The sequence below is a fragment of the Tachyglossus aculeatus genome, chromosome 2 (assembly GCF_015852505.1).
Source record: "Tachyglossus aculeatus isolate mTacAcu1 chromosome 2, mTacAcu1.pri, whole genome shotgun sequence".
Classification (NCBI taxonomy): Eukaryota; Metazoa; Chordata; class Mammalia; order Monotremata; family Tachyglossidae; genus Tachyglossus; species Tachyglossus aculeatus.
In genome coordinates, this window is record NC_052067.1 from 126,824,179 (window position 1) to 126,843,984 (window position 19,806).

At 41.9% G+C, this 19,806-nt stretch overlaps 1 protein-coding gene across 6 annotated transcripts in view; it reads right to left on the bottom strand.

Moving 5' to 3' along the window:
* The window catches only part of KLF12 (Kruppel like factor 12), a 491,848-nt gene that overhangs the window by 220,983 nt on the left and 251,059 nt on the right, over positions 1-19,806 (bottom strand). Inside the window, exon 1 of one of the 6 annotated variants that reach the window (XM_038765840.1) lies at positions 11,984-12,059. The exons of the other annotated variants lie outside the window; for them this stretch is intronic. The gene's annotated coding sequence lies outside the window, so the exon portion shown is untranslated. Of the gene's footprint in view, positions 1-11,983; positions 12,060-19,806 lie in introns of those variants that run through there. 6 annotated transcript variants of the gene reach the window in all.

The window sequence follows — 19,806 nt, forward strand, 5'->3', positions numbered from 1 at the left end:
AGTGTTTGGCACATAGTAAGTGCTTAATAATGATAATAATTACAGCATTTGTGAAGCACTTACTATGTGCCGAGCACTGATCTAAGCCCTGAGGTACATACAAGGTAATCAGGTTGTCATCATCATCAATTGTATTTATTGAGCACTTACTATGTGCAGAGCACTGTACTAAGTGCTTGGGAAGTACAAATGGGCAACATATAGAGACAGTCCCTACCCAACAGTGGGCTCGCAGTCTAAAAGGGGGAGACAGAGAACAAAACCAAACATACAAACAAAATAAAATAAATAGAATAGATATGTACAAGTAAAATAAATAAATAAATAGAGTAATAAATATGTACAAACATATATACATATATACAGGTGCTGTGGGGAAGGGAAGGAGGTAAGATGGGGGGGATGGAGAGGGGGACGAGGGGGAGAGGAAGGAAGGGGCTGAGTGTGGGAAGGCCTCCTGGAGGAGGTGAGCTCTCAGTAGGGCCTTGAAGGGAGGGAGAGAGCGAGCTGGGACTCTAGGACCCCGCCTGCGGCCGCCCCCCGCCCCAGATATTGTCCCCGGTGGGGCTCACGGTCTTCACCCCCATTTTCCAGATGAGGTAACCGAAGCCCACAGAAGTGAAGTGGCTTGCCCAAGGTCACGCAGCAATTAAGTGGTGGAGTCAGGAGCCCGCTCTTCAAGACTGTGAGCCCACTGCTGGGTAGGGACCGTCTCTATATGTTGCCAACTTGTACTTCCCAAGCGCTTAGTACAGTGCTCTGCAAACAGTAAGCGTTCAATAAATACGACAATGATTAGACCAACATCCTCTGACTCCCAAGCCCGTGTTCTTTCGACTAAATCACGTATTATTACTACTACTACTACTACTACTACTAGTGGCTTGCACAGAGCCCCTCAAACTGTCTCATCCTAGCCACGCATGCTCCTACTTGGATATGGAATGAAAACAGTAAGAAGGCAGGCAGGAATGCAGCAAACCGCAAAGTGGATGTGCTGTCATTAAATGCCAGCATTATTATCATCATCAATCGTATTTATTGAGTGCTTACTATGTGCACAGCACTGTACTAAGCGCTTGGGAAGTACAAATTGGCAACATATAGAGACAGTCCCTACCCAACAGTGGGCTCACAGTCTAAAACGGTGATATTAATAATATAATATAATATAATATAATATAATAATGATAATATAATAATGATAATATAATAATATATAATATAATATAAGCTAATATAATATTATTATATTAGCTAGATCCAGGCTGAACTGAGTCTAGAATCTCCTGACACTCACTATGGTGCTCGTTCCCTTGAGCCACCAGGAGGGCTTCATTAACTTCAGGAGAAGAACAATCTGATTCTGTCAGGCAAAATTATCCGCTGATAATTGAGAAGGAGTGTGGCCTAATGGCAACAGCATGGGCCTGCAGGTCGGAGGACCCGTGTTCTAATAACAGTGATAATAATGGTATTTGTTAAGCGCTTATTATGTGTCAAGCACTGTTCTAAGCGCTGGGGTAGATACAAGGTCTAGGTTGTCCCAAGTGGGGCTCACAGTTTTCATCCCCATTTTACAGATGAGGGAACTGAGGCACAGAGGAGTTAAGTGACTTGCCCAAAGTCATACAGCTGACAAGTGGTGGGCCGGGATAATAATAATAATAATAATTATTATTATTATTATATAATATTGTATTATATAATTATATAATATGTTATTATACAATATATTATTATATATTATTATTATTATTATGGTATTTATTAAGCACTTACTATGTGCAAAGCATTGTTCTAAGCGCTGGGGAGGTAACAAGGTGATCAGATTGTCTCACGGGGGGCTCACAGTCTTAATCCCCATTTTACAGATGAGGTAACTGAGGCACAGGCAAGTTAAGTGACTCGCCCAAAGTCACACAGCTGACAAATGGCAGAGCCGGGATAATAATAATAATAATAATTATAATAATAATGGTATTTATTAAGCACTTACTATGTGCAAAGCATTGTTCTAAGCGCTGGGGAGGTAACAAGGTGATCAGATTGTCTCACGGGGGGCTCCCAGTCTTAATCCCCATTTTACTCATGAGGTAACTGAGGCATAGAGAAGTTAAGTGACTCGCCCAAAGTCACACAGCTGACAAATGGCAGAGCCGGGATTAGAACCCATGACCTCTGACTCCCAAGCCCGTGCAATTTCCACAAATACACGCTGCTTCTGCTTCTCCAAATCTTCGGTCTGCCACTTGTCTGTCGCATGACCTTGGGCAAGTCACTTACCTTCTCTGTGCTTCAGTTATTTCATCTGTAAAATGAGGATTAAAATAGTGAGGCCTTTGTGGGACATGATTTACCAACATTTAGTAAAGTGCCTGGCACAGAGTAGGCACGTAAACAATTGTCACTGACAAAAAAAGGTGAGATGGTGAGTTCGTGATCAGGGAACATGTCCACCAAACTCTGCAATATTGCACTTGCCCAAGTGCTTAATACAGTGCTCTGCACGGCGTGGCTTAGTGGCAAGAGCCCAGGCTTAGGAGTCAGAGGTTGTGGGTTCTGATCCCACCTCCACCACTTTTGGCAAGTCACTTAACTTCTCTGTGCCTCAGTTACCTCATCTGTAAAATGGTGAATAAGACCGTGAGCCCCACATGCGACAACCTAATTACCTTATATCTACCCCAGCGCTTATGACCAGTGCTTGGCACAAAGTAAGCACTTAACAAATACCATCGTCATCATCATCACCACACAGTAAGCACTCAATACAACTGACTAAAGATGCAAAGTCTCCCAGGCCTCATGTGTGCATTTCTGTGGCTGTGGTTTGCTTTAAGGAGGAGGACCATTACTTCTGGACTTGGGTGGAAGCAGATTATCAATGCACTGCCACTTTCTGGTTTGGCACTGCAGCTGATGGGGAATCTTGTCATAAGAACCTTTGATCCTCATAAATATAAAATAAACCAGGATGACCACCCCTTAACGGACACCTGGAGAATGTCCTTCGACACACCTGGACTGTGACAACTACACCCAGTAATGGGCATGTGCAAAAACCTCAATCAGGACCTCCCCTGAGAATCGAAGGTGGTCGCGGATCTCTGAGGACTCTCATGTAAAACTGTATTCCATCTCATTTCTAGCTATGGATCTTTTTCCAGTTATCTGGAAGTCCTCTAGGAAACCCTGGATGGTCGGTCCCTGTGTGGAATCCAGACTATTCCCACATCTTTAACGTGATCACAGCACCCCTGGATTGTCCTCGGTCTTGAAGCTGGCCTAGACGACCTTTGGTATTCCTTTTCTTAAGAAAGCATACCCCAATGTCCTGCGCTCACCCTCAACCCCAAATCTTCGCCTCCAAACCATTATGACTTAGGTTGTCATGATGCTGAAACAGGGTTCCAAAGCTTCCCAGGGCCAGCGATCTCAACATGTTTTTTTGTGTAGTGATACAATGTGTTGCAGTGGACAGGTGCCTATTCAGGGTGATATAATGGAAAAACACAGGACGTGCGGCAAGGAGAGAGTAGAAACTCCCATCTCAGCCACTGGCTTGCTGAAGTCATTTAACATCTCAATGTCCCAGTTTCCTCGACTGTAAAAATCTCTCTATTTTGGACCGCCCTTTTTAATTATCCGGAGGTTGCTGTATAGCAGGGAATATAGAAGATGTTTAATAATTGTCATCATCATCATCATTATTATTGCAAACAGAGAAGCAGCACGGCCTAGGGAGAAGCACTTTGGACTAGTGGAACAATCACAGGACTGGATGTCAGAGGACCTGAGTTCAAATTCCAGCCGTCTCCTTGACTGAAAGAGGGGATTCGATAACTGTTCTCTCTCCTACTTATACCGTGAGCACCAGGTGGGACAAAGGATATGTCCAAACTGGTTAACTTGTATCTACCCCACTGTAGATCACTCCCTTCTTCTTGAAACTTTCTCCACCCTTGGCTTCACTGACACTGTCCTCTCTTGGTTTCCTCCTCCCCATCTCTCTGATAGTGCCATCTGTTTCATTTGATGGCTCTTTCTCTGCCACCAACCCTCTGACATTTAGATCCCTCGAGGTTCCGCTCTGGGGCCCCTTTTATTCTCCATCAACACCCACTCCCCTGGAGAACACATTCGCCCCATGGCTTCAACTATCATTTTTCGCAGATGATTTCCAAATCTATATCTCCAGTCCTGACCACTCTCCTTCCATGCAATCTTGAATTTCCTCCTGCCTTTAGGACATCTGTAGCTGGATGTCCCACGGACACTTCAAACTAAACATGTCCAAAACTGAACTCCTTAATCTTCCCACCCAAACCCTGTCCTCCCCGTCTTTCCCATCACTGTAGACAATACTACTATCCTCCCTATCTCTCAAGCCTGTAACCTTGGCATTATCCTTGACTCATCCTCAGCACTTATGTACATATCGAGAGATTAGAACAGTGCTCTGCACACAGTAAGCGCTCAATAAATACAACTGAATGAATGCATCTTCATATTATAAATCACATTAATTTATATTAATGTCTGTCTTCCCTTCAAGACTGTAAGCTCGTTATGGGCAGGGAAAGTATCGGCTAATTCTTTTATATTTTTTATGGTATTTGTTCAGTGCTTACTGTGTGTCAACCACTCTCCTAAGAGCTGGGGAAGATATAATTTTATCAGATTGGACACAGTCCCTGCCCAACAAAGGGCCCACAATTTAAGTAGGAGGAAGTAGGACTTAATCTCCATTCTACAGTACTCCCCCAGGCACTTAGTACAGTGCTTGGCACATAGTGAGTGTTCAATGAATACCACTGATTGATTGATTGATTGGTTGCTGAACACATAGTAAGCACTTAAATACCATTAAAAACAGTTCCTTATCCTCCCTTTGCTTTCCGAAAGGAATTAATTCATATAACTCTAAAATACTATAGAAATAACCAAATTATTATGCCTAGCCAAATCTTTACTATCAAACCGTATATGCTTTGGGATCTTTTATACACTTTTAGATGTTCAATACATAAGCTGTGAGAAGAGTGAAATGTTCCTAGTTTTTGCACAAATGAAACAGGGATAATTATTGATACAGTCAGTGGTATTTATAGAGTGCTTACTGTGCGCAAAGCACTGTACTAGGCACTTGGGAGACTACATACAACAGAGTTGAAAGACATATTCCATGTCCACAATGAGCTTATAGTCTCAAGAGGGAGACAGATATTAATATAAATGAATTAATTATGGATATGAACATAAGTGCTGCGGGCCTGGGGGTGGGGTGACTATCAAATGCAGTCAATACAGAAGGGAGAGTGAGTTGTGGAAAACTGGGGTTCTAAGCCAGAGGGTCACAAAAAGTAATGAATGTATTTAAGAATAATAGCTATGGTATTTATTAAGTGCTTACTATGTGCCAAGCACTGTTCTAAGCACTGGGATAGATAAAGGTAATCAGGTTGTCCCACATGGGACTCACAGTCTTAATCCCCATTTTACAGATGAGGTAACTGAGGCACAGAGAAGTTAAGCAGCTTGCCCAAGGTCACACAGCAGACAGGTGGCGGAGCTGGGATTAGAACCCCCGTCCTCTTCCTCCCAAGCCTGTGCTCTTTCCACTAAGCCACTCTGCTTCTCATTTGACAGTCTCTATATGTTGCCAACTTGTACTTCCCAAGCGCTTAGTACAGTGCTCTGCACACAGTAAGCGCTCAATAAATACGATTGAATGAATGAATTAATTAATTGATAAGAGGTGTGATTAACTAAGAATAGAGGAGGCATTCAAATTAATGAAGGATTCAAACAACCAAGATGCACTTTTTCAATTAGATGTAGAGAAAATGTCAGGCATAAGCATTTCAATTTCGGTAGTAAATACTTGGTAAAACACAGAAAACATCAGAAGTAATTATGAAAAATGTAAATGAATATAAATACCATCTACATGTAAAGACGACGAAGGAAGTAGCAAGGCCTTGTGGAAAGAGCATGGTTCTGGGATGCAGAGGATCAGGGTTCTAATCCCTGTTCTGCCACCTGTCTGCTTTTGACCCAGGACATTTATACTCTCTGTATCTCACCTTCCTCTTCTGTAAAATGGGATTAAGACTGTGAGTCCCATGTAGGACAGGAACTAAGTCCAACCTGATCTGTCTGTATCTACCTCGGTGCTTAAATAATGATAATAATAATAATAATAATAATCATCATCATCATAATAAATAATCCTGGCTCTGCCACTTGTCTATTGTGTGACCTTAGGCAAGTCACTTCACTTCTCTGTGCCTCAGTTACCTCATATTCATTCATTCATTCAATCATATTTATTGAGCACTTACTGTGTGCAGAGCACACAGTGTTTGGGAAGTACAAGTTGGCAACATATAGAGACGGTCCCTACCCAACAGCGGGCTCACAGTCTAGAAGGGGGAGACAGACAACAAAACAAAACATATTAACATAATAAAATAAATAGAATATTTACAAGTAAAATAAATAGAGTAATAAATATGCACAAACATATATACATATATGCAGGTATATATATATATACCTCATATGTACCTCTATGTACCTATATATACCTCATATGTACCTCTACCTCATATGTAGAATGACGATTAATAATATTGATAATGATAAGGATAATCGTTATCATTACTGATACTTATTACCATAATTATTATGTTATTTGTTAAGCACTTACTATGTGCCAGGCACTGCATTAAGTGCTTGAGTGGATACAAGGAAATCAGGTTGGACACAGTCCCTGTCCCAAAGCTTTGAACAGTGCTCAGCACATAGTAAGCACTTAACAAATGCCATTATCGATATTATTATTCCTCATTTTACATATGAGGTAACTCAGGCACAGAGAAGTGAAGTGACTTGCCTAAGGTCACACAATAGACAAGTGGCAGAGCCAGGATTAGAACCATTAACCTTCTAACTCCCGGGCTTGTGCTCTAGCCACTACGCCATGCTACTTTACTACAGCACAATCAGCACTTAAATACCATTTTAAAAAAAATAGGAATTTGCAGGATGACTTGGCAATGCAAAAAGGCAAGGTTGGAAACAATTTTGGGGGGAAACGTTTTGATGAAGTCAGGTTCAGTTTCTTATGCTTGGACTTCATAAGCCCATTGTGGGCAGGGATTGTCTCTCTATTGCTGAACTGTACTTTCCAAGCACTTAGTACAGTGCTCAATAAATATGACTGAATGAATGAATTTTAAGAAAGCAACAACATCATATCCTTATAACATAGCTTCCATGCTAGGATGATTTCAAATTAGGTTTTGTTTTTTGTTTTGTTTTTTTATGGATTGCCTGAGTAGGCAACTTTAACTTTACTTTATGGATCACAGAGATGAAGGCTTCAATGAAGAATATAACAATAATAATAATAACAATAATAATAATGACATTTATTAAGCGCTTACTATCTGCAAAGCACCGTTCTAAGCGCTGGGGAGGTTACAAGGTGATCAGGTTGTCCCACGTGGAGCTCACAGTCTCAATCCCCACTTTACAGATGAGGTAACTGAGGCACAGAGAAGTTAAGTGACTTGTCCAAAGTCACACTGATGACAAGAGGTGGAGCCGGGATTTGAACCCATGACCTCTGACTCCAAATCCCGGGCTCTTTCCACTGAGCCACGCTGAGATCATTCTATAAAGGTAAATTATTCAGATTGCCAAAAACTGATGCAAAAAAAAGCCTCATCTGTGGAACTCCACAACACCGTTCAACAACCGCAAGCAGTTACACACCACGATAAATTAGAATGTTTTCCACATCAGTTCATCTAAGAATAAACTTAATGTCGACACACGATAAATATTCTGGAGCTATTTTTTGAGTGCGTTTTTGGCATTGAATTATTCAATTAATCTGGGAACTGTAACTGTAAATGCAGAAGAGTTCTTTGTTTCGCAGTCCCTAGCATTTTCACACACCAGTAGTCAGAGAGGCCAGTTGGGGGGTGGATAAAGCAGGACAAATTCACCCTCTAGCTTAAGTACCCCGGAGCGTGACCTGCTTCCTGGTTAGAGGACTCTATCACATTAATCGCTCTCCCAAATATAATACTGTGGATCATATACTATATAATAATTATATGATAACTTGCAACCCTATACATTCGATTAGTAGCGAGACACATTCATACGTACGGACACAAACTCTGTCCTTTGCATCTGAAGATGCCTCATTGATGGTGAGGTTTTGTCAATGCAAGTGAAGTGATGGGAAACTGTGATGCACAACTGACACACCCTCCGGCACTAATTCATGAACCAGGACAGATTCTTGTTAATGCTGAATAATGATGGCATTTGTTAAGCACTTACGATGTGCAGAGCACTATTCTAAGCGCTGGGGAGGATACAAGGTGATCAGGTTGTCCCACGTTGGGCTCACAGTCTTAATCCCCATTTTACAGATGAGGGAACTGAAGCCCAGAGAAGTTAACTGACTTGCCCAAAGTCACACAGCTGACAATTGGTGGGGCCGCGATTTGAACCCATGACCTTTGACTCCCAAGCCCGTGCTCTTTCCACTGAGCCACACTGCTTCTCTTCATGGCAGATGAGCAGCTCGGGTCAAGGGAAAACGATTACGTTTTTCACTAATGCAAACCAGAGACCTAGGTAAAATCATGTTCCCAAGGTTTTCGACGGCAGTTGGCGATGAAAGTGATACCAGCCATTGCTACAAATTCTCCATATTTGAAATCTCCACTGTTGAAAACTAGTGGAAACCGATCTCTACTGCCATATGCAGTTGAGGAGCTTCTGATCTCTCAGAGTCTCAGGTATATTCAGTATTTCATTTAATCACCATGAGGAGTTTTGCATCAAAACAGAAGAGAAATGCTACAAATTCTGATATATTTTTCTTTTATAGCAGCATATTTCCTCAGCGTATGTTACAATATTAGCAGTACATTTTAATCATGAAGAGAATTCACTGGTATACAGTTTATCTTTGGCATTCTTACTAAATACATTTCCCCTTCAGAGTCTTTACTAAAACTTACTAAATCAAGTGCTATAAAGATGTTTAGGGACCTGAATTCTCTGACAGTGCATTAAATAACAGCATTCAACACTGAATAGGAATTAAAAGTACTGGCTTTTCCAAGAGAGAGAAAATCTCATTCACATAAAATGATCTAGAAATGTTTGCCAGTTCCCTAAAATGTACACAAAGCTGGAGTCTGGTCTTCAGATTTTTTTTAACATATCTCCAGGGTCGTCTTCTGTCCTCTTTCTCACCCACTAGAAAAATCAAAAAATATTTTTTCCCTTTTATGGAAGGGTAAACTGCACATCAAACTGCAGGACACATCCATTTTGACTGGAGCCACTCAGCTAAGGTTGCCGGGTTACCAATCCAAATAAACTACATAATTATGAAAGCACGAGAGCTCTGACAGGGGAATAGCAGTCTTCCCTAGCCCAAGGCCAGTGTTTGTACTTTGGTTGTGTTAATATACATGCAAAAGTTCTCCTTTTTGCCCTGCAATGCCAGCCTTAGTCCTGCTTCTGACCTGACTAAACCCTGACCTGACTAAACCCTCATTTCCTCTTCTCCCACTCCCTTCTGAATCGCCCTGACTTCAATTCATTTATTCGTTCATTCAGTCTTATTTATTGAGCATACTTACTGAACATACAGTCTTTAATCAGCACCTCCACCCCCAAACCCATATCACTTTATGCACATTTCCATAATTTATTTATGTTAAAATCTGATTCCCCCTCTAGACTGTAAACTCATTGTGGGCAGGGAATATGTCTGCTCTACTGTTCATTCATGCATTCATTCAATTGTATTTATTGAGCGCTTACTGTGTGCAGAGCACTGTACTAAGCACTTGGGAAGTACAAATCGGCAACATATAGAGACGGTTCCTACCCAACAACGGGCTCACGGTCTAGAAGTAGCATGGCTCAGTGGAAAGAGCACGGGCTTTGGAGTCAGAGGTCATGAGTTCAAATCCTGGCTTCGCCAGTTGTCAGCTGTGTGACTTTAGGCAAGTCACTTAACTTCTCTGGGCCTCAGTTACCTCATCTGTAAAATGAGGATGAAGACTGTGAGCCCCTTGTGGGACAACCTGATTACCTTGTAATTCCCAGCGCTTAGAACAGTGCTTTGCACATAGTAAGCACTTAATAAATGCTATCATTATTATTATTATTAGAAGGGGGAGACAGACCACAAAACGAAACAAGTAGATGGGTGTCGATACCATAAATGGATGTTAATATCCAATATTGTTACGCTGTACATTCCCAAGAGTTTATAGTGGCATGCGGACAGTAAATGCTCAATAAATATGATTGATTGATTGACTTAATCCAGAATCATTCTAGGGAGGTCCCCATAATCTACTTTATCATGTGCTACAATGCACCTATGTTTTATTGGACTAGGATCTCCCCATTGGCTAGGGACGATTAATCCAATCTGCTGAATAGGGAGTGGATTAATCCAGGGCTGGGATGGAATTTTCAGCATCTTCCTAAAGGAAGTAGAAGTCTTAGGTCCAACTCAAGTGACTCTCCCTGGACCATTCCTTGTCTCGTGGGTGGCAGACCTGACAATTTCCAACCCAGAGATTCCAGGAGAGGGTGGAGGCTCTAAAAGGCTGAACCTTTCTGTTGCCAAACAATATTAACTAAGTTGGAACCAGAGTAAAGATAGCTTCCTTATTATTTCTCTCAGTGTTTGATATTGAGCACCTACTGAATGTGAAGCACTGTTCATTCATTCATTCAATCGCATTTACTGAGCGCTTCTTGTGTGCAGAGTACTGTTCTCTGCCCTCAGCAGAAGAGAACAGAACCTAGACTAAGAACCTAGTGGGCAGAATCAAAACTGGATTAGTCTTTGGATGTGAAGAGAGCATCTACTCATTGGCCTTGCTATTCAACTTCCATGTTTAATTAAGCTTCTTAAATTAAGTGTCTCTCCTCATTCCAGCCACTACTTCACTCTGCTGGCTGCATCATTTTTCTACAGACACATTCAGGCCATGTTTCCCCACTCCTCAGCAAGCTCCAGTGGTTGCCCATCCACCTCAGAATCAACCAGAAACTCTTTATCACTTGGTTTAAAGCACTCAATCACCTTGTCCCACCTCGCTGCTCTCCTACTACAATCCAGCCCAAACATTTTGTTCCCCTGCTGTCAACATACTCTCTGTACCTTGAACTGATTTATCCTGCCACCCACCGCTGGCCCATCTCCTGCCTCTGGCCTGGAATACCCTCCCTCTTCCTATTTGAAAGTCAGGTACTCTCCTCACCTTCAAAGCCTTATTTAAGCCATATCGCCTCTAAGAAGCCTTCCCTAAATCCTCATTTCCCCTACTCCCTCTCCCTTCTGCATCACCCTGATTTGCTCCCTTTATTCACCCCCACCACCCAGCCCCACGACATTTATGTACACGTCCATAATTTATTTATACTAATGTCTGTCTCCCCCTCTAGACTGTAAGCTCGTTTTGGGCAGGGAACTTGCCTGTCATATTGTTCTCTTCTAAGAGTTTAGTACAGTGCTTTGCACACAGTAAACGCTCAATGAATATGGTTGATTGGTTGACTCAAGGATAAGCCTTAGAGGTCCAGGTTTAGTCCAAACTGGAGTTCAAAATGAGGGTTTCTTACAGGCTTTTGGTAAATTTGCCCTTTTGAAGGTATAGTCATTCCTTCAGGATATTAAGACATTACAGAACTGAAGGAGTTAATTTTGCCCAAGTTAAGTGATTTACAACTTTCTCATACAAGGACCCAATACCTTTATTCACTATGAATCCAGACCAGGATGGGACTAGAAGTTTGATATAAAGGGGCTCATTATCATAGGAAGAGATAATTACTACATGCGCTTCAGTAACTACTTTTCATAGAATTTCAGCTGTCACAAATGACATAATAATAAAATAGTAATAGCTCCACTGACATTTACTCTTGACCTTCAGCTCCAAGACAATGTTAATGGATGTCTCTTATCATCCTCAGAAGAGTTAATGGGCCGTATCAATTTCACTGACTTTTCAACAGGTCTGCAGGAAACAAAGACTTCATATAAATCATTAAAGCAACCAACCCTTCTCGATTTATGTGGTGATCACATGTTGATATAACTTCAGAGGTAAATGATAATGCTACATTTTAAATTAATTGATTCTCACACCTATTTGAGGTTATAAATTCAGGTGTACAGGGTTTGGAGGCAAATGTATTATAAGTACGGAAGTTATCGCTTTCTTTTAGTTTATTACAAATCCACCCAATTGGTATCCACGCATATGAACACTTAAGCCCTTCACTATGCAATAGAATTTTCTTCTTCACCAGGATCATGGTCACCATCTTTGCAGTTTTGAAAATGATAGTTTCTTCTTCTGAATTGAAACCTAAGTACATTTTTGGTATGGTTGGAACCAAAATTGAATTTGGTTAAAACACTAGACTGAAAACTTGTTGAGAGAAGGGATCGTGTTGACCAACTCTATTGTATTTCACTCTCCCAAACACTGAATTCAGTAATAATAACAATTATGGTATTTGTTAAGCACATACTATGTGCCAAGAACTGTTCTAAGCGCTGGAGTAGATATGAGGTAATCAGGTTGTCCCATGTGGGGCTCATAGTCCTAATCCCCATTTTACAGAAGAGGTAACTGAAACACAAAGTTAAGTGGCTTACCCAAGGTCACACAGCAGACAAGTGGCGGAGTAGGATTAGAACCCATGTCCTCTGACTACCAAGCCCGTGCTCTTTCAGCTAAGCCACGCTGCTTCTCAAATAGTACTCCACAAACAGTAGGATCTGAATGAACACCATCGCTTGACTAATTGACTAAAATTTCTTTAGGATGTCTGTTGTGCAGAGGCTAAACTGAGGCACATTTATCCATAACACAGGTAAATAAAAATGATTATGGGTCATATCACAGGGTTGTTTTACATGAATTACCTAAATTGATCAGCTTGAAGCCCTGGGACGTAGAGTCGATTATTCTCTTATTATCCAGGTGAAGCAGGTGATGGTGATGGTATTTGTTAAGCATTTAACTACGTGCCAGGCACTGTACTAAGGTGCATACTGGGTACACACTACCAGGTTTACCTTCTAATGCTACCTCACTTTTGACTCTACCACCTCTAACATGTGCAGAGCACTGTACAAAGCATTTGGGAAGGTAGAATATAACAGAGTTGGTAGATATGTGCCCTAACCACAAAGAATTTACAGTCTAGAGGGGTAACTTCAAACTATTCCCCTTACCTGGGACTCGTTCTTCCAGAAAATCCTGCAGACCACAGCTTTTCACATCAATCCATTGATGGGAATTTTTGAGTGCTTACTGTGTGCACGGCACTGTTCTGAGCACTTGGGAGGGTTCAACACAATACAGTTTGTACATACACTCTCTGCCCAAATATCTAAAATTGCTGCTCTTCTAGGAAGCTTTTCCTGCCTAATTTACAACACCCAATTGGACCAACCTTAATTGCACTAATATATTCCATTTCTATCAGCAGCCCTTCTGTAGCCAGGTACATTTTCATTTTTTTTAATACTTATTTGGTCATTCAAATCTGATGAATTAGCACTACTTCCTGTTAAATTTTTGTTCTTGTTCCAGCTCTAGGTACTTGTAAAATCATTTGTGTGTCTACCCAATTGGACTGTATGCTCCTGAAGGTGAGTTGTTGTGTGTCTCACTTCTGTGTATTCTCTCTAGGGCATCAGAGTACTGTGCTTTGCATTCAGTAAATATTCAATAAATGCCGACAATGATATTGCAGATGTTCTTGCCTGGGCTCAAACAACAGCTTGTAGGAGGAAAGCCCTACTTTACACAACCTCCACCCATTATTTGTGCCCCTGGGGAGGAAGTAGTTAGGACTGTCATGATGAAAACTGTCACTCAAATGGCTCATGGTCACCTGTCCAGAGAGCATTAAACACCATTTTAAAAGGTTTAGAGGCTTAGTATCTTAGTATCTTTAGAGGTTTAGTATCTCCTAAAGGAGATACTGCCCCCACAAATGAATTACGAGGGATAAATAATCAGTTGTACTTATTGAGCGCTTACTATACACAGAGCTCTGTACTAAGCACTTAGGAGAGTACAATATAACCGTGTTGACAGACACATTCCCTGCCCAAAGTGAGCTTACAGTAGCAGCACCAAGGCCTAATGGAAAGAGCATGGGCCTGGAAGTTAAAGGATGTGGCTGTGCCACATGTCTGCTGTGTGACCTTGGGCAAGTCTTTGTGCCTCAGTTACCTCATCTGTAAAATGAGGATTAAGACTGTGAGCCCCATGTGGGACAGGGACTGTGTCCAACCTGATGACCTTGCATCTAGGTGCTGGGGAGGTTACAAGGTGATCAGGTTGTCCCACGTGGGGCTCACAGTCTTAATCCCCATTTTACAGATGAGGTAACTGAGGCACAGAGAAGTTAAGTGACTTGCCCAAAGTCACACAGCTGACAATTGGCGGAGCCAGGGTTCGAACCCATGACCTCTGACTCCAAAGTCCATGCTCTTTTCCACGAAGCCACGCTGCTTCTCTAAATACCATCATTATTATCTACCCCCATGCTTAGTGCTTGTCACAGAGTAAGCGCTTAACAAATACCACAATTAATATTATTATTATTAGGGATATGAACTTCCTGCTGAGGTAAGTCCTCGTCACCGAGCAGTAGGTTTTATATTCATTCATTCAATCGTATTTTTTGAGAGCTTACTGTGTGCAGAGCACTGTACTAAGGGGTTGGAACGTATAATTTGGCAACAAAAAGAGACAATCCCTACCCAACAATGGGCTCACAGTCTCCGTATCAATAGGAATGATCAAGAGCAGATTGGTTGTTAGCTGGCCCTGTACACTTATAACATTATAACTTCTTATGGGCATGGAAGATGTCTTCCAACTCTTGCCACCCTACCTCACCTCACTAATCTCCTACTATAGCCCAACCTACAAACTCCGCTCCTCCATGGCCAGTTTATTCACTCTGCCCCATTATCATCTATCTAGCCGCCGACCCCTTTCTCATGTCATCCCACTAGCTTAGAACTCCTGCCCCTTCCATATATACCAGACCACCACTCTCTCCACCTTCAAAGCATTATTAAGGTCACGCCTCCTCCAAGAAGCCTTCCCAGTTAAGCCCTCCTTTTCCCAGCTTGCTCTCAATTCTGCGTCACCTATGCGCCTCAATCCGTGACCTTTGGACACTTGATATCCTCCCCACTCCCAACCCCACAGCACATATGGCTCTATCTTCAAATTATACATTATAAATTACTTATTCCTATTAATGTCTGTCTTTCCCTCTAGACTGTAAGCTCCCTGGGGCAGGGAACATGCCTACTAAATCTGTTGTATTATACTCTCCCAAGTGCCTAATACAGTGCTCTGCACATAGTAAGTGCTCAATAAATTCAATTGATTGACTGATTGACTGAACTCTGTTGTACTCTCCCAAGTGCTTACTACAGTGCTCTGCACATAGTAAGCTGTCGCTAAATACCACTGATTGGTTAATTGATTAATTGGACCTGGAGTCCAAAAGAGCAGGGATGTTTGCCCTGGTTTCAGAAAGATAGCTGAGTGGTAAATCAAACATTTTTGAGTGAAAGAGCTATAATCAAAGAATGAATGATATTTATTGAGTGCATGCTGTGTGCAAAGCACTGTACTAAATGCTTGGGAAAGAACAATAGAGGAAAAGGACATGATCTCTTCCCTCAAGTAGTTTACAATCAAGCTAGCCACATTTCTGGGAGGTGCTCTAGGGGCTCTATGGGGGCAAGCCAGTGACCTCTATTACGGACCTGCATAAACACAGTGACTAGGAATGGATCCAGACAAATGCCAATTGTGTGAGAGTCTCCACCTGCTACATTGGTCAAAACCCATAGTCATTCCTATTTATTGAGTGCTTACTGTTTGCAAAGCACTGTACTAAATGCTTGGGAGAGGACAATATAACAATAAACAGACATATTCCTTGACCACATTGAGCTCTGCTCTCTAAAAAGCATCAACAACAATGGGAAAAATCACTAGGTATTATCTAGTAATGACATGTGAGAAAAATGGATAACTGTTCACCCTGATCAATCAATTAATGGCATTTACTAATTGCTTACAGGGTGCATGATACCTGTCTTCAAGAAGCTTACAGTCCATTGGCAATTTATCGTTGGTGAGGCCAACCCTGTGTAAACTAATGATAATCCATTCTCTCTTTAAGAACAGGAACAGCAGTTAGGTTAACTGAAAATACGAAGCCTGATCTCTAGGTAAAGGAGAGGGACACAAGGATAAGATGAAATAGATTCCGTGGTGTTTTCTGATTCTACTCCAAAAATACTTATTCATTCTCCCTCAGGATCTAGATTACCTAGGCTACTTTACCTGGTTTAATGATGATAATAATAATAATATGGTGATACTTAATAATAAAATAATAATAATAATAATAATGGTATTTGTTAAGAGCTTACTATGTGCAAGGCACTGTAGAAAGCACTGGGGTGGATACAAGAAACTCAGGTTGGACACAGTCCCTGCCTCACGTAGGGCTCACAGTCTCAATCCCCATTTTACAGACAAGGTAACTGAGGCACAGAGAAGTGAGTGACTTGCCCAAGGTCACACAGCAGACAATCGGCGGAGCCGGGATTAGAACCCATGACCTTCTGACTCCCAGGCCATGGAAACATAGTGATGTAGTGATATCCTCTGCACCATGTAGTAAGCCTACCCTATGTATCAAGCACTGAATAATCCAGGGGTAGATGCAACATACTGAAGTTAAACACAGTGCATGATCCACATGGTACTCAATCTACATGGAAAGGTCAATAGATATCTAAGGTAATCTCTACTCCAGCCCCCCAGGCTATAAGCATGATGTGGGAAGGGATTGTCTCCCTTTACTGCTGTATTGTATTTTCCAAGCGCTTAGTACAGTTGTCTGCAAACAGTAAGTGTATACATGCATATATGTTTGTACATATTTATTACTCTATTTATTTTCCTTGTACATACTTATTTTATTTTTTTTATTTTGTTAATATGCTTTGTTTTGTTGTCTGTCTCCCCCTTCTAGACTGTGAGCCCGCTGTTGGGTAGGGACCGTCTCTTTATGTTGCCACCCTGTACTTCCCAAGCACTTAGTACAGTGCTCTGCACACAGTAAGCGCTTAATAAATACGATTGAATGAATGAATGTATATGTATATATGTTTGTACATATTTATTACTCTACTTATTCATTTATTTATTTATTTTACTTGTACATATCTATTCTATTTATTTTATTTTGTTAGTATGTTTGGTTTTCTTCTCTGTCTCCCCCTTTTAGACTATGAGCCCACTGTTGGGTAGGGAGTCTCTATATGTTGCCAACTTGTACTTCCCAAGCACTTAATACAGTGCTCTGCACACAGTAAGTGCTCAATAAATATGATTGATTGAATAAATATAACTGAATGCGTGAAAATGACTGAATGAATGAACAAAAAACTGTGGTATAGTAGTAGTTGTTAAGCACTTACTTTGTTCATAGTGCTGCACTAAACCCTGGGTAGATACAAGAAATTGAGATTATGAATGAGTGAATGAATGAGTGAATGAATGAATGAGTGAATGAATGAGTGAATGAATGAATGATTGAATGAATGAATGAATGAATGAATGAATGAAAAAACTGTGGTATAGTAGCAATTGTTAAGCACTAATTTTGTTCATAGCGCTGCACTAAACCCTGGGTAGATACAAGTAATTAGGATTAGATAAAGTCCCTATCCAACTCGGGGCGAACAGTCTTGGTAAGAGGTAGAATTGATATTGAAAACACATTTTACAGATGAGTAAACAGAGGCACAGAGAAGTTCAGTGACTAGCCCAGGGTCATATATCAGAGACGTGGCATCCAGGATGAGAACCCAGGTCCTCTGGGACCTTCTGCTACACTTTACAGAAGTGCACGTGGCTCATCTAGAATTCCTCAAAGAAGCTGCCGGGATCTTCAAGCACCTGACTGTGTGTATGAGTATTGTTCACAGCGATATCACCAATATTTGCTGAACACCTACCGCAGGCAGAGAATAAGGTGAGGAACTTTGAGAACCTACTTCAATTTGGTGATGAAGAGTCTTCTTACCACGTGAAGTTGGCTTCAAAGACCTGGAGAGTTGGAGGAAGTAACCCTCACTCTACCAAGGTAGACAAGAAAGGAGGGCAATTCTGTCACTCAGAAAAGTGTGGGGGCTTGGTTGGCCCGTATAACATCATACTGTTGCAAAATGGTTGAAAATCAGCCCCTTTGCTTCCTGGGAAATGTAGTTTCCCCTCCTTCCCTTCCAGAAATTGTTTTGCGGGGCCTAATTAGAGTCTGAGAGCACACTTTTGGTTGATGATGATGGTGATGATGCCAGTAATAATGGTACTGGTTAAGTGCTTATCATCTGCTAAACTCTAAGTGATGGGGTCGCATTGGAGTCACATGCTGTTTTGGGCCCAGGCACTATGGAAAGTTGCAGACATTGCTTGAGCATATTTGGTAATGTTGCCTTATTTGGTCTGGGCCTTAAACCCTGCAGCCCATTAGCTGGGTCCGGGGAACCAAACCCAGCAGGGAGATAGACTCCGCCCAGCTCTGCACCAAATCTGCACCAATCCAGTCCCCTCTGCACCAATTCTGCACCAATTCTGCACCAATCACTGTGATCAGCAACCAGGAAGTATCAACAATATATAAGCTTGTTACATTGGGCATTCGGGGCACCTCTCCATTAAGGAAAGGAGCTTTCTGGGTGTATTACCCCCTATTTGTTCTTACCCACAAACCATTAAAACCTTTAATAGTCACATGCTGTTTTGACATTCTTTAGTTGCCCGGCAACCTTGGTGGTCTTCCCACAAACCATTAAAACTTTTAATAGTCACATGCTGTTTAGACTAATTCTTTAGTCGCCCGGCGACCTTGGTGGCGATCCAGAACTGCCGCCGCCATCATTCATTCATTCAATCATATTTAATGAGCAGAGCACTGCACTAAGCACTTGGGAAGTACAAGTTGGGGACATGTAGAGACGGTCCCTACCCAACAATGGGCTCACAGTCTAGAAGGGGGAGACAGACAACAAAACAAAACATGTGGACAGGTGTCAAGTCATCAGAATAAATAGAAGTAAAGCTAGATGCACATCATTAACAAAATAGAATAGTAAAATATTTTACAAGTAAAATAGAGTAATAGATCTGTACAAACATATATACAGGTGCTGTGGGGAGAGGAAGGAGGTAGGGCGGGGGATGGGGAGGGGGAGAGGAAAGAAAGGGCTCAGTCTGGGAAGGCCTCCTGGAGGAGGTGAGCTCTCAGTAGGGTTTTGAAGGGAGGAAGAGAGCTAGCTTGGCGGATGTGCGGAGGGAGGGCATTCCAGGCCGGCGGGAGGACGTGGGACAGGCAAGAATGAGGCACTGTGAGGAGGTTAGCAGCAGAGGAGCAGAGGGTGCAGGCTGGGCTGGAGAAGCAAAGAACGGAGGTGAGGTAGGAGGGGGCGAGGTGATGGAAAGTGTGAGTTTTTGCCTGATGCACTGGTTGACTGGTAGCCACTGGAGATTTTTGAGGAGGGGCATAACATGCCCAGAGCACTGAGGTGGACACCCAAGGAGAGGAGTGTAGAACTAGAACCCAGGTGTTCTGACTCAGGCCTGTCTTTCTTTCTTTCTACGTCACTATGCT